Here is a 13,360-nt window from a genome sequence, read left to right on the forward strand (position 1 = left end):
CTTCTCTTCTCTTCTCTTCTCTTCTCTTCTCTTCTCTTCTCTTCTCTCTCTTCTCTTCTCTTCTCCTCTCCTCTTCTCTTTCTTCTTCTCTTCTCTTCTTTTCTTAGTTCCTACAATATGCCAGACCCTAGGGGTCTTACTTTGCCTTGTTTCATGATCAGACTCCCCACTGAGCACGGAGCCCAATGTGGGGCTCAATCCCACAACCCATGGATCACGACCTGACCTGAAACCAAGAGCCGGACCATCAACAGACCGAGCCACCCAGGTGCCCCTAAAGATTTTATTTTTAAGTAATCTCTACACCCAGCATGGGGCTCAAACTCACGACCCCAAGATCAAGAGTTGCATGCTCTACCAGCTGAGTCCACCAGACACATCCAGCAAGGACATTCTTAAGCGGCAGTGTCTTCTTCTCCTTGTCAGTGCATGGCAGTGGGGAATACAAGGACTATTGCCTTGATTGTGCTAAGGCACCAGTTGTACCTATGGATGCTTTGTGCTCTCAGTGAAAATGTCAACACAGAGGAAAAGGCAAATGATGTCTTAGTATTATTATGAAAATAATAGTACTAAGTAAGTGGCGTCAATGGTCCCTCCTCGGGCTATGGGTCACCCCATACAAACTCCCAGTAAAGGTAGAGCTACTCAGGTTTCGTTTTTAGCATCAAACCTGCCAGGGTTGATGGGGCAGCATGGACAGTGGGGCCATATCTATCAAAATACCCCACAGACAAGCACAAATTCTACCCTGATGAAATACCCAAACCGGGAGGTGACAGGAACTGCCACGGCACCCTCCTGCCTCTTCTTAGGAACGGTCTCTCTACTGACTTCTTCCTAGCATCCCAGGTGCCCAGGGCTTCCTGCGGCCCGAGGCCACTCAAGAGGCCATGTCATGTAGCATAGCTTAAAAAACAGGGTGGGAAGAGCAAGGCAGCCACCATTTTTGCTGTGCTCACTACAGGTACTTACAACTCTAGGACCCCAAAGGAACAAACCCCGGGGGGCTCTAAACTCCACTCTGCTGCCTTCCCTGGTCTATCCACTCCATGGGGAGTACTTGGTGCCTTGGACTCTTCTCTTCTTTCTTCGACATTTCTCTTTTCAGAAAACCCTTCTCCAAGATCCTGTTCTTCTTTAACGACATGGCAACTGATTACCTGAGAGATGAATCACTGCTCAGGTGACAATGATCATTACAGTGTTCAGCGTGGTAGGTAGGCATGCTCACGTTTTAATAGGAGAGTCCTGGAATTCTGTAGCATGCCTTAACATAAGGAAATAGTTCTGTGATGATGAGCATCTCAGCTTAGGGTCACAGGCAAATGGGGTGATTTCTGGAGCCCCTGAAGTTATATCAAGGCTCTCTCCACTCAGCTGAGACAAAGACAGAGGAATTGGATGATGAAACAAGCAGAGGAGGGGGACAACACTCACACAGCAGTGGTTTATCTCTTCAAGAGATGAAGGCCACAGTTTTTTATTTCAGTTTCTAATGAATACAAAACATGCCATGTTTACATTGTCAGAAGACAAATAGAACCATGATAGACATCTCCGTTTACACAGCTGATTTCACAGATAATCCTATTTCTAACATTTCCACCTTGCTTCCCCTTGATGTTAGGACATGACTAAGTAGGTCATGTTTTAGTATTTTGGGGAGCAAGTCTCCCCACTGTACTATTCTCCTGACTAAGGAGGCGTTCATGTGTTTTCTTTCTTTCTTTTTTTTATATTTAAAAAAATTTTTTTTAAAGATTTTAATTTATTTATTTGACAGAGAGAGAGAGACAGCGAGAGAGGGAATACCAGCAGGGGGAGTGGGAGAGGGAGAAGCAGGCTTCCCACTGAGCAGGGAGCTGGACGCAAGGCTCGATCCCAGGACCCTGGGATCATGACCTGAGCTTAAAAAACGGAGCCACCCAGGCGCCCCTGTTCACGTGTTTTCTATGCAGAGAGTGAAGAAGGGGTGTGCCAGGGAACGTCTTTGGATAATTCAGCAGCTGTGTCAGGTTAACCTGGTTCCCCCTCTTGTCTAGAACAAATGGGGTGTCCAGGAAGTAAGCTGGGAGGATGGTGGTACTGCCAAGCAGATGCTTTGTACCCGCCATGCATACCCACCAGCTGAGTTATCGGCCTTCTGTGTGCTGCATCTGGAGATGGTCAAACCGACTTCTCTTTCAAGTCCTGGAATACGAAACCAGGTTGCTCATGTTTTGGAGAATCCCTTTGTGGGTGTTCTAGAATGTTCTAGAAGTACTGATTTGGTCTTTTAGTTTTCATCTGGGCCTGGGAAGCCTGTTCCATGTCTACCTCTAGTCTCTGCTGAATTCACTGTGAGCAAATAAGTAGTGGTCAATTAATATCTATGAAATAAAATGTATGGAGTTAAATTCACTTTCAAAAAACGACAGTGTAGGAAATGACTCTATGGCCAAGTGTCACTTGCTCTTTATCCCTCCTCCAGAGTTTGAACATTTAGAAAGTAGGGAGGTTTCAGGGGCTTAGAGTTTTAGTGTCATTTGTGCAATTTTACTTAGAGATCCTGACTTAGCAGGCACTCATGTGTGCCCCATGGGCTGTGACTTCTCTACTGGACACTCCAACCTGGTTAATTGTCTTCTCCCTGCAGCCCCCACCCCAACCTGCAACACCCCTCCTGTTCCACTGCTTCCAGGCCTTTGCTCATATGACTCCTTTTCCTTTATGAAACTCTCTCCCCCACCTTGTTCCAGCTCAGGTTCTGACTTCTCCAAGAAGCCTTTCTGATTCATCACTACAATAATGGTGACATCCATCAATGATTAAATAGTTACTGTGGACCAGGCACTATAAGAAATTCCTCTAGCATCTGATTCAATCCTTATAATAACTTCGTTACTGGGAGGTGTGGAAAGCTCGAGAGCTTGAGTGCACTGGCCATGTCCTACTCTGAGTGACGAAGCTAGAACTCCTGTCCTGGATTGCCTGGTCTGCTGGCCATGCTTTTAACCCCTTCCAGTCTGCCCTCCTGAGAGGTGCGAATTATCTAGTTGTGAGAAGCTGATGAAGCTGGGTGGGACCTCAAAGGTCATATTGTCCAATCCTCATTTTATAGATGAGGAACCTCAAGCCCAAAGAGGCAAAGAGACAACAGAGGTAACACGGTGAAGTGTTGGCTGAACCTGGGCAGGAACCCATGTTTCTGGTTCTCAGACTCATTCATCACTCATTCATTCAACAAACATATATTAAAGCCTTCTATGTTTAAAGCACCGTGTTGGGCCTTGAGCATCTTTGCTGTATCATTAGTGAGTTTAATGGATCTAGACACAAAGTTGTCTTAGAATGGGATCAGAGTGCTGGCTTTGGCAGCACATATACTAAAATTGGAATGATACAGAAAAGATTAGCATGGGTCCTGTGCAAGGATGACTCGCAAATTCGTGAAGTGTTCCATATTTAAAAAAACAGAACGGGATCAGAAAGAGTAAACCCTTGCCTCCTCCTAGTGTGGCTTTGTGCAGAAGCGCCACGCGCCCCTGCTGGCCTCGGCGTGGTACCATCGTCACTGGTCTGACCCTCACTCTGCAGTTCTGTGGGAGAGGCTGTGTTGGAGACGGGAGGGGAGGGTGTTTGATTGCAGGGTCATGTGGAGGGTGCAGAAAGGCCCTACTTATGAAGATAATTCAATGTTGTTCAAGTAACTGTTTTAAGAACAAGCATCAGAAAATAGGAAGCATGACTCCAAGGTTTGCGAACAAAGACGAATCCAATTCCAAAAGACTTTATCTCCCTTTTGCTGTTGTGTGTGTGTGTGTAGAAGCCACCACGCCTGTCTTAGGTGTCTCCCATCCTGACATCACTACCTGGCTGTATTGTTGTTTTTTATTTCATGGTCAGGTTTGTCTGAGGATCCCTGGAGCTGCCCAACAAACCCTCTCAAGTGAGCTGACAGGACTTGGGGCCCATGATTAGGTCCTGTTTGGGAACTCGGAAGGAAAGGAAACGCCATTGCTCCTTGAGATTCAAACAGTAATGTCAGCACATACTAGATCAGAATAAAGATAGACACACACATGGATGTCATGGAGAAAGAAGAGCTACCAGATCAGCAGTATTTGACTGCCACTTACCACATGCACCCAAACAAGGGCGTCTGACCCAACTGCACACAGACAGGCCTTTTGTCTATCAGGGAACTCACAGATACAGAAGCGGTAGCTGACATACAGCTTCCCTGCTTTCCATCGCATTCTGGTGCTGCCTCTGGTGATCTAGAAAGGCCCGACTTCAACCTATAGGGGAGCGACCCTGACCCTTGGACTGGTGGCGCTCTCATGCTTCCTGGTTGGGAAGCTCAGTCCGCCCCAGGTAGAGCACCCTCCACTTCCAACATCCCGCACCTTCCCCCCTGCCCTTGCTAATACAAACTTCCTGAGAGCTAGGGACAACAAGAAGGCTATGATTACAACCAATTATCCACCTGCCCTAAGGGACCATCAGGATTCCTGCCATCATGCCCTGTAATCTAGTGTCTCTGTTACCAGAAGAAGCCTCTGGTAATCCTCTGCAGGTAATCCTCCCCACCCGGACTCTTCCGTGGGTATGGTTTGACACATCCCTAATCTAACCCAAGCTTCCCAGACTCTTCTCTTTTCTACCTTCAACTAAACCCTGGTGACCTCATGCAGGTCAATTGCTTTCAATAGCGCCCGGAGGTAGATGACTCCCAAACTGGTATCTCCCACCTTCGCCTCTTCCCTGAACTTCAAAGCCAGATACCCAGTGCCTCTATTTGGAAGCCTGATGCACATCTCAGTGTTAACCTGTCCAAGACAAATTCCTGTCACGCCATCCCAAATCCGCCTCTTGTCCATTTTCACCTAGTTGTGTAAATTAGAAACTTTGGAGCCACCCTTGACTCTTCATTTCCCTTCCACCCTTTTAAGTCACCTAGTGACTCCTACTGATGCTCAGGTCCACTGCTAAGCCTCAAAAACCACCATGTCTCACCACCAGCTGCAATAATCCCCACTCCCACTTTGGCGCCCACTCCCACTTTTGCCCCCCTATTATCTCATCCTCTCCCCCCATCAGCTTGAATAACCCTTTTAAACAGGTCAGGTCAAATCACATCCCCTCCCCTAGTGGCTCCTCATCTCACTTAGACTAAAAATCTAGTCCTTTCTGGGCACAAAGCACTACATTATCTTGTCCTTGCCTTCCTTTGTGACAATATTTCCCACCAGATACCCCGATATCTGTCTGCTCCAGATAACGAGGACTCCTCAGGCCAAATGCTCCTCCCCTACAGCCTTTATGCTCTGTTCTGTTCAGAAAACTCTTCCCCTAGATATTCCTGTGGCTCAGTTCCTCACTTCATTCTGATCGCCTTACTGAGGCCTTTCCTGACGGTTCCTATCAAAATAGTCCCTGCCGCCTGTTAGAAAGCAGCTTGGAGAGAGCAGGGATTTGTTCTCACTTGTTCTCTGCTGAATCATCAGCCCCTACAACAATGACAGGGACATTGACACCTACTAAATACTTGTTAAATGAATGAGAAAATGAAAGAGAGAATGTCTCTTCAGGGTACAAGCAAGATCTCAAGTGAACCCTAGACTTCTGAGTAAAAGAGGTGATACGTTGTGATTTTCCCCACATTTTGGTAATAAGTTCTTCAGTGTGAATTTCTGCTTTCAGATATTCTTATTTTAATTAAATTATTATTCTATTTTATTTATTTATTTTTAAAAAGATTTTATTTTTAAGTAATCTCTACATACAACGTAGGGCTTGGACTTACAACTCTGAGATCAAGAGTCACATGCTCCACCGACTAAGCCAGCCAGGTGCCCCTGTTTGTTTGTTTGTTTATTTATTTATTTATGTAGGCTCCATGCCCAACGTGGGGCTTGAACTCACGATCCTGAGAGAAAAAGCACACTCTACCAAATGAGCCAGCCAGGTGCTCCTAATTAATTTTTTAAAAACTGTTATTAAAATGGAACAATGGTTTTCGAAAAGAATACAAGTATTTTAGGATCCTGAGTGTTTAATTCTGATTTTATTTTTTAAAAACACATTTAGGGGCTCCTGGGTGGCTCAGTTGGTTAAGCGTCTGCCTTTGGCTCAGGTCATGATCCCGGGGTCCTGGGATCGAGCTCCCTGCTCAGCGGGAAACCTGCTTCTCCCTCGCCCTCTGCCTGCCACTCCTTGTTTGTGCTCTCTCTCTTTCTCTCTCTCTCTCTCGCTATCTCTCTCTGTGTCAAATAAATAAATAAGATTAAAAAAATAAAACTATTAAAAGCCTGTAATTAAAAAAACATGCCATGCAAACATGTTATATACAAAATTTTGATAAATTGGATAGCATGGAGTTAACTTGTGCTGCTAGATTAACTCAAATTCTGTGACAACTCAGAATAAAGCTTTCCCCACTATCTCTGTGCATGTATTAGAAGTTCTTTTAAAAATGTGGAATCAATTAGAAAGTTTACACAAGCCTTCACAAAAATTTGGCCTGGTTATTATGTCAGCTCACAGAAAACTGCACAACTAAGACATTACACATCACAACTGTACTACACATGTTGAAAAATAGCAAGCAAGGCTCAGTTGCACTTGCTACCATCCGTATAACCCATCAGACAAGTGAGTATTAATGAACACAGTTTGGGGAAGATTTGGCCACTTATGTGCTTTCTTATCTATGATAAGAAATATAAGCCCTTGTTAGGTATTATAAGTGATTCAACTTTGCCTTGAAATTGCTTTATTACTCTTCTTCAAGATTCTGGATTAGTTTAATAGAATAGTGTCTTATGGGATACAAGATAGATGTTAAAAATGGTTTCCATTGACAACTTACTTGATCCAACTGTGTTGTGTGGATCAAGGTAATCTTGACCCTGAGCAATCAAAATACAAAAATAACTTTTATACTGAATGAAGTTGGCATGACATTGCAGCTGTCATTTATAACTCCAAATTTATCTCTTCATCTGTATAAAAGAAAGACAACTAATCATGTACCCCCAATTTATTTATAATGAGAGGTTGGATTAGATTAGGTTATTTCTAGCATTCACTTTTTACCCTGTGATACTTTTTTAAAAAAAGATTTCATTTTATTTTATTTTAAAGATTTTATTTATTTGTCAGAGAGAGAGAGAGAGCGCGCACAAGCAGGGGGAGCGGCAGGCGAGGGAGAAGCAGGCTCCCCACTGAGCAGGGAGCCTGGGCTCCCACTTACAACCCTGAGATCAAGAGTTGCACGTTTCACCGACTGAGCCAGCCAGGTGCCCCTAACCTGTGATGCTTTGAAACTGTCCATCAAATGCATGCTCAGCAGGACATTTTGTGTCATATCTGTGATTTTCTTGAGCTTAGTGCTAACTTCTATAAAATCCACTTTGATAGGGGCACTTGGGTGGCTCAGTCGGTTAAGCATCCAACTCTTGATTTCAGCTCAGGTCATTATCTCAGGGTGGTGAGATGGAGCCCCGTGTCCAGCATGGAGCCCACTTAAGATTCTCTCCCTCTGTCCCTCCCCCACCTCTCTCTATCTCTTAAAAAACAATCCACTTGATAAAATATCTGACAATCAATATATTAAGTCCATATTTACCATTTCCAGTGCTCTTCATTCCTACCTATATTTCCATGTTTTTGCTTGCAATCATTTTCCTTTGACCTTGAGGACTTAGGATAGTATTTTAGTGCAAGTCTGCTGGTGATGAATTTTCTCAGCTTTTCTTTGAAAATGTCTTTTTCTTTTACTTTTGAAAGATACTTTGAGCATCGAATTCTAAGTTATCAATTATTTTCTGTCAGCAATTTAAGGTTGCCATCCCACTGTCACCTGGATTCCAATTTAAGAAATCAGTCATCTCATTGTGACTTATTTGAAGGTAATGAATTTTTCCCTCTTCCGGCTGCTTTTAGACTTTTCTCAGGACCTCCAGCATCTCACCATTATGTGGCCAGATGTGGTTGGATTTGCGTGTCTGTTGCTTGAGATTTGAAGAGCCTCTTGAATTTGCGGGTTGATGTCTTTTGTTCGTTTTGGAAAAGGCTCAACAGAGTACACTATGGCTTCTGTCCTTTCTCTCCTGAGAGTCTGATTACACATACGTTCCAGTTCTTCAATGTGTCCCAGGTCTCTTAGGCTCTTTTCTTTATCTTCCTTTTTTTTTTTTTTTTTTAAGATTTATTTATTTCAGAGAGAGAAAGAGAGAGAGCACATAAGTAGGGGGAAGGGCAGAGGGAGGAGAGAGAATCCCAAGCCAACTCTGACGACTGCTGACGTCATAGCCTTCCGGGTCTTTCAACTAAGAGTCTGGGACATTAACCAGGCACCTTCCTATGGCAAGTCCTGAACTTTATTCTTGGTTTCCTTAGCACAGTGAGTCTGATCAAAACTGTTTTTACAATTTTTTCATTGTGGTAAAATATAAACAAAATACACCATTTTAATCATTTTCCGTAAAAGAGCTTTACAGCTTTTTAGCCTCCCATCCTGTAGAACTTCAACATTTGACACACATCTTGAGGGGAAAGTTGTAATGAGGCCCAAGTTTCCAGTGTCCTTCCAGTGTTGTGGGACTACTAGCGGTTCCGCTGGGTTCTCGGCTTCCCAGTAGAAACCCTCTGATAGGCGAAGCCTGGGGGGCTCAGTCTCCTATCCCACGGAAACACTGTCAGGTGAATTCAGCTCCCCTCTTCAAGGTTCTCCTCTCCCTCGAAACTTAGAATCTCTGTCTGGTATTGCTTCAGCTGATCTCTACTGCATTTAAAGAATGATTTTTATTGAACGGATCCTACCTGGAAACCTGAATACCTTTCTCGAAGTTAAATTTAGAGGCCTTCTCTAGCTTGTCTATATCTCTGTTTTCCCAAACTTATTGACTTAAGTTTTTAGGCCACTGCCTAGATCACTGGAAATCCAAACCATCCTTCATATTTTGAGGGCACATTTTCTCCCAAATATCTTGTCAAAATAGTTCGATGGTCTAAGGTTGGTCTGAGTTTCACCTTTTATTAGTCCTGCCAGCCTTTGGTGGAAATGTTAATGGACACTGAAAAGGGCCCAGAGTCAGTAAACATGAACGAATGATTGTATGAGTAAATAAATGAATAAAGGATAAAAGAAAAGAAAAAAAAAAGGCAGATCTCTTGGACAAATCTCCAACTGGATGATAATGTGTACTCCTGAGCTTGAGTAGAAAGTAACACATATTAGGGAAATGCATCAGGAACTGTTACAGCCTTATAAAATATTCCTATGTTTTGTGGGGTGTTTTTTTTGGCTATGATTTAATAAATTATTTTTGGGGGGTAAATATCTACTATGTCATTGTTGCTGAATTTTTTTTTTTTAATATTTTATTTATTTGACAGAGAGACACAGCGAGAGAGGGAACACAAGAGGGGGAGTGGGAGAGGGAGAAGCAGGCTTCCCGCTGAGCAGGGAGCCCGATGCGGGGCTCGATCCCAGGACCCCGGGATCATGACCTGAGACCTCAGATGCTTAACGACTGAGCTACCCAGGCGTCCCAAATTCTTTAATGTGTAAAAAAAAAAGTTCACTTCAGAATTATGGATGAATTCATCCCTGTTTTTTAAAGTTTTACAATTATAAATATGTGGAATAAGGGTCTCTTCTCATTTCCAGTGAGAGACTTCATCCAATTGATTCTTACTTCATAATGTCCCTTATAACCACTGAGTTGGTGATAGGTATCATATTCATCTTTGTATCCTCAGCTGCCACAGTTCTGCTATGTAACAGCCATGAAGTGGTTGCTTAAATTTTTTCCCCCCATTCCTACTGCCATCATCTTGGCCTAGCTGCTCTTTGTGCTTAGAATATTATAACAGATTACTGAATTTTTTTCTTGTACACTTGACTCTGATACCTGACTACCCCTGCCTCCGCAAAAAAATCGTCTTACATATACTTCTAACCTGATAATTCTACCTAAATTAATGCACTACTACTTAGCTCAAAATATTTTTAGTCAAGGGGATGCTGGAAGCTTATGATTTTGCTACTTAATTTTCCCTGATGTTCTAAGCAAAATTTCTTAGATTTGCCTCATCCTAATGATCTGGAACTTTTTGTTTTTTTTAAAGATTTTATTTATTTATTTTAGAGAGCACGCACACAAGAGCATGTGTGCGAGTGGCGGGGACGGGCAGAGGGAGAGAATCTCAAGCATACTCCCCTCTAAGCTCGGAGCCCGATACAGGGCTGGATCTCACAATCCTAAGATCATGACCTGAGCTGAAACCGACTGAACTACCCTGGTGCCTGTGGAACTTTTATAAATCCTCAGGCTACCCCTGAATCAAAATCCCCACAGGAAGAACCTAAGAATCTCTATTTATCAAGCATCCTACCTATGATTAGGTACTTGTGGTCCTTGTACCAGCAGTATTAGCATCACCTGGGAGCACATGAGAATCTAAGTTTTGGGCCCCTCCCTTCTTGGAGGTGGGGCCCATAGTTGTGGTGTAACAGCCTTTCAGGTGATTCTGATGTATGCTAAAGTTTATTTTATTTTTTAAAAGATTTTATTTATTTATCTGACAGAGAGACAGCGAGAGAGGGAACACAAGCAGGGGGAGTGGGAGAGGGAGAAGCAGGCTTCCCGCTGAGCAGGGAGCCCGACGTGGGGCTCGATCCCAGGACCCTGGGACCATGACCTGAGCCGAAGGCAGATGCTTAACGACTGAGCCCCCCAGGTGCCCCAAGTTTGATATTTTTTTAAGACCATGAATTACTGCCTCTGCCATTTGTCTTATTCCAACAGTAGCTGTGTTGAAAGCTCATTTTTGCCCACTGAGCCTTCCTTACTATACCAAAGTTTCCCGATTCATATCCTATTCATCCTAGAAACTTTCTTTTATCAGAGTCCTTCCTATTCATCCCCTACTTTCCAGGCAGTATTCTCTAAAAACAGCTCTCTTCTGGCCTCTGCTGGTCTGACAACAGCAGATAACTGTTTTGTTAATTCTTTAAGTGCGTACTCAAGATAGCAGGTGTAAGCACACTGGAGTTTCGTAAGCAACCATTCTAACAGCATCAACTCAGCAAAGAGAAAGATTTTGAGATGTCTCTTAAACTGCCAAGCTTGCTGAGAACAGACAGCTGGATGGTAAAATTTGACACGTGTTTCAAATGCTCATTTCTGAAGTGGTATTTTTAAAAATTAAATCCCATGCTGTTATGTTAATATGTCAGGATTAACAGAATAAGATTTTTAGGTGTAGGTTTCTTTAAAAGCTTGCTTCTTTGGAGGAAATTTGTAAAATTTTGCCTGATTCTGATACTGCACTTAGTATTGTGCCTGGTAAAGATAAATGTTTGTTAAATAAATGTATTAGTGCTATTTGGTTTATGTAAAACTATTCCTTTTTTGTAACTGAATTAAGAATTGAAGACAATCTGAGGAAGAATCTTTGCAGTTTTTCAGTACAAATAAATAAAAAATCTTAAAAAATATTAATGTAGAGCTGATCAATAACAGGTAAGAGGGGAGAGGGAAAAAAAAAAGGGAAGAGGGACCTCAGTTTACCCAACCTCACAGGCTGACTGAAGAGAAAATGAAAAATGCTAGTTACAAATGGTTAGATTATTGTCAAGCTACGAGGCAGGCAATCTCTTGCTTCCTGTCTGTTTAAGCTGCCTGTTATTCTTTTATATTTATTATTTTTTAAAGATTTATTTATTTGAAAGAGAGAGGGAGAAAGTGTGTGAGCAAATGCAGTGGGGAGGGGCAGAGGGAGAGAGAGAATCTTTCAAGCAGACTCCATGCTGAGCGTGGAGCCTCACCCAGAACTCGAACCCAGGACCCTGAGATCATGACCTGAGCAGAAACCAAGAGTTGGTCACTCAACTGACTGGGCCACGGAAGCACCCCTTAGGTTTCCTTTTAAAAAGGAAAATCCATTGGAGGTATAGAGCTCTAAATGCACATCCTGTGGTGCCCTGTTCCAATCCAGGTGTCTCTCAGACTCCTGGCCACTATACTATAGTGGATACAAGCTCTGGTTCTGGAATTAGGCAATCCTGGGCTCTAATTTCATCTCTTAGTTATTAGAGGCAGCCAAGTGACAATTCTGGCCATTGAGAAACAGGGAAAGTTATTGGGTGGAGCCTTCTGGAAAACTTTTTTTTAAAAAAGATTTTATTTATTTGACAGAGAGAGAGAGAGCACAAGCAGGGGAAGTGGCAGGCAGAGGGAGAAGCAGGCTCCCCGCTGAGCAAGGAGCCCAATGCAGGACTCAGTCCCAGAACCCTGGGATCATGACCTGAGGCGAAGGCAGATGCTTAACTGAGCCACCCAGGTGTCCTTTTCTGGAAAACTTTTCAAGTTTATTTAAGTGATAAATCTCTACACCCAACATGGGGCTCAAACCCACTACCCTGAGATCAAGAGTTGCATGCTCTTCCAACTGAGCCAGCCAGGCTTGGCCAAGCCCCCCGCCCCCAAGTTTATTTATTTATTTAAAGTGGAAAACTTTTTATTATTATTTTTAATTTTTAAAAAAAGATTTATTTACTTATTTGACAGAGAGAGAGAGAGACAGCAAGAGAAGGAACACAAGCAGGGGGAGTGGGAGAGGGAGAAGCAGGCTTCCCGCTGAGCAGGGAGCCTGATGCGAGGCTCGATCCCAGGACCCTGGGATCACGACCTGAGCCGAAGGCAGACGCTTAACGACTGAGCTACCCAGGCTCCCCAAAGTGGAAAACTTTTTAAAGAGGGACAAAAACAAATGACATATGCTTTCTTTTTCTTTCCTTCTGTCTAGAACATGGACATGATGACAGAGGTGGCCTAACTGCTTTATAGTGACAAGGATGAAGGCCACATACAAAGTATGGAAGAGCAGAACGTTGGAAGAATCTGGGTCTATGAGGGCATCATGGGGCTGCATTACTAGCCTTGAACTGCTGACCTCCAGACTTTTTAATGTGAGAAAAATAAAACCAGTCATTTGTTGTTTAATCTGTTTTTTGGGTCCATTTTTTGCAGCTTAATGTTAAGCTGAAACATGAATTCACAAGATTATTCAAGGATTAAAAGAGAAAAATCTATGTAAAGAGTATAATACAGTTCCTGGCATATAGTAGGTTACCACTGAATGGTTGCTATTATTTTGGAGAGATTGGTTGACTGCCAACAGGGAACAAAAATCAAACATAGGATAAACAATTTGGGAAGTGAAGAAAAGTGCTGAATAGAAGCTATGATAGGGTTGTAAAAAATTCAGATCACATTCAGAGCCAAGCCATGCATGCTCATAAGGGGTCTGACTTACAGTAGATACTCAGTATATGTTAATTTTTTTGTGATCCTCTCTGTGA

At 43.0% G+C, this 13,360-nt stretch overlaps 1 long non-coding RNA gene and 1 other non-coding gene across 2 annotated transcripts in view; both read left to right on the top strand.

Annotated features, from left to right (window-relative positions):
* The window catches only part of LOC116642813, a 79,084-nt gene extending 66,043 nt beyond the window's left edge, over positions 1–13,041 (top strand). The window contains exon 4 of the long non-coding RNA XR_004301393.1: positions 12,805–13,041. This is a non-coding gene — a long non-coding RNA (uncharacterized LOC116642813). The remainder of the gene's footprint in view (positions 1–12,804) is intronic.
* Positions 3,345–3,451, top strand: LOC116642878. Its single transcript, XR_004301410.1, has one exon. It is a non-coding gene; the product is annotated as a U6 spliceosomal RNA (small nuclear RNA).
* Positions 13,042–13,360: the final 319 nt, after the last annotated feature.

The sequence above is a fragment of the Phoca vitulina genome, unplaced genomic scaffold, assembly GCF_004348235.1.
Source record: "Phoca vitulina isolate PV1807 unplaced genomic scaffold, GSC_HSeal_1.0 scaffold24, whole genome shotgun sequence".
In the NCBI taxonomy this organism is placed as follows: Eukaryota; Metazoa; Chordata; class Mammalia; order Carnivora; family Phocidae; genus Phoca; species Phoca vitulina.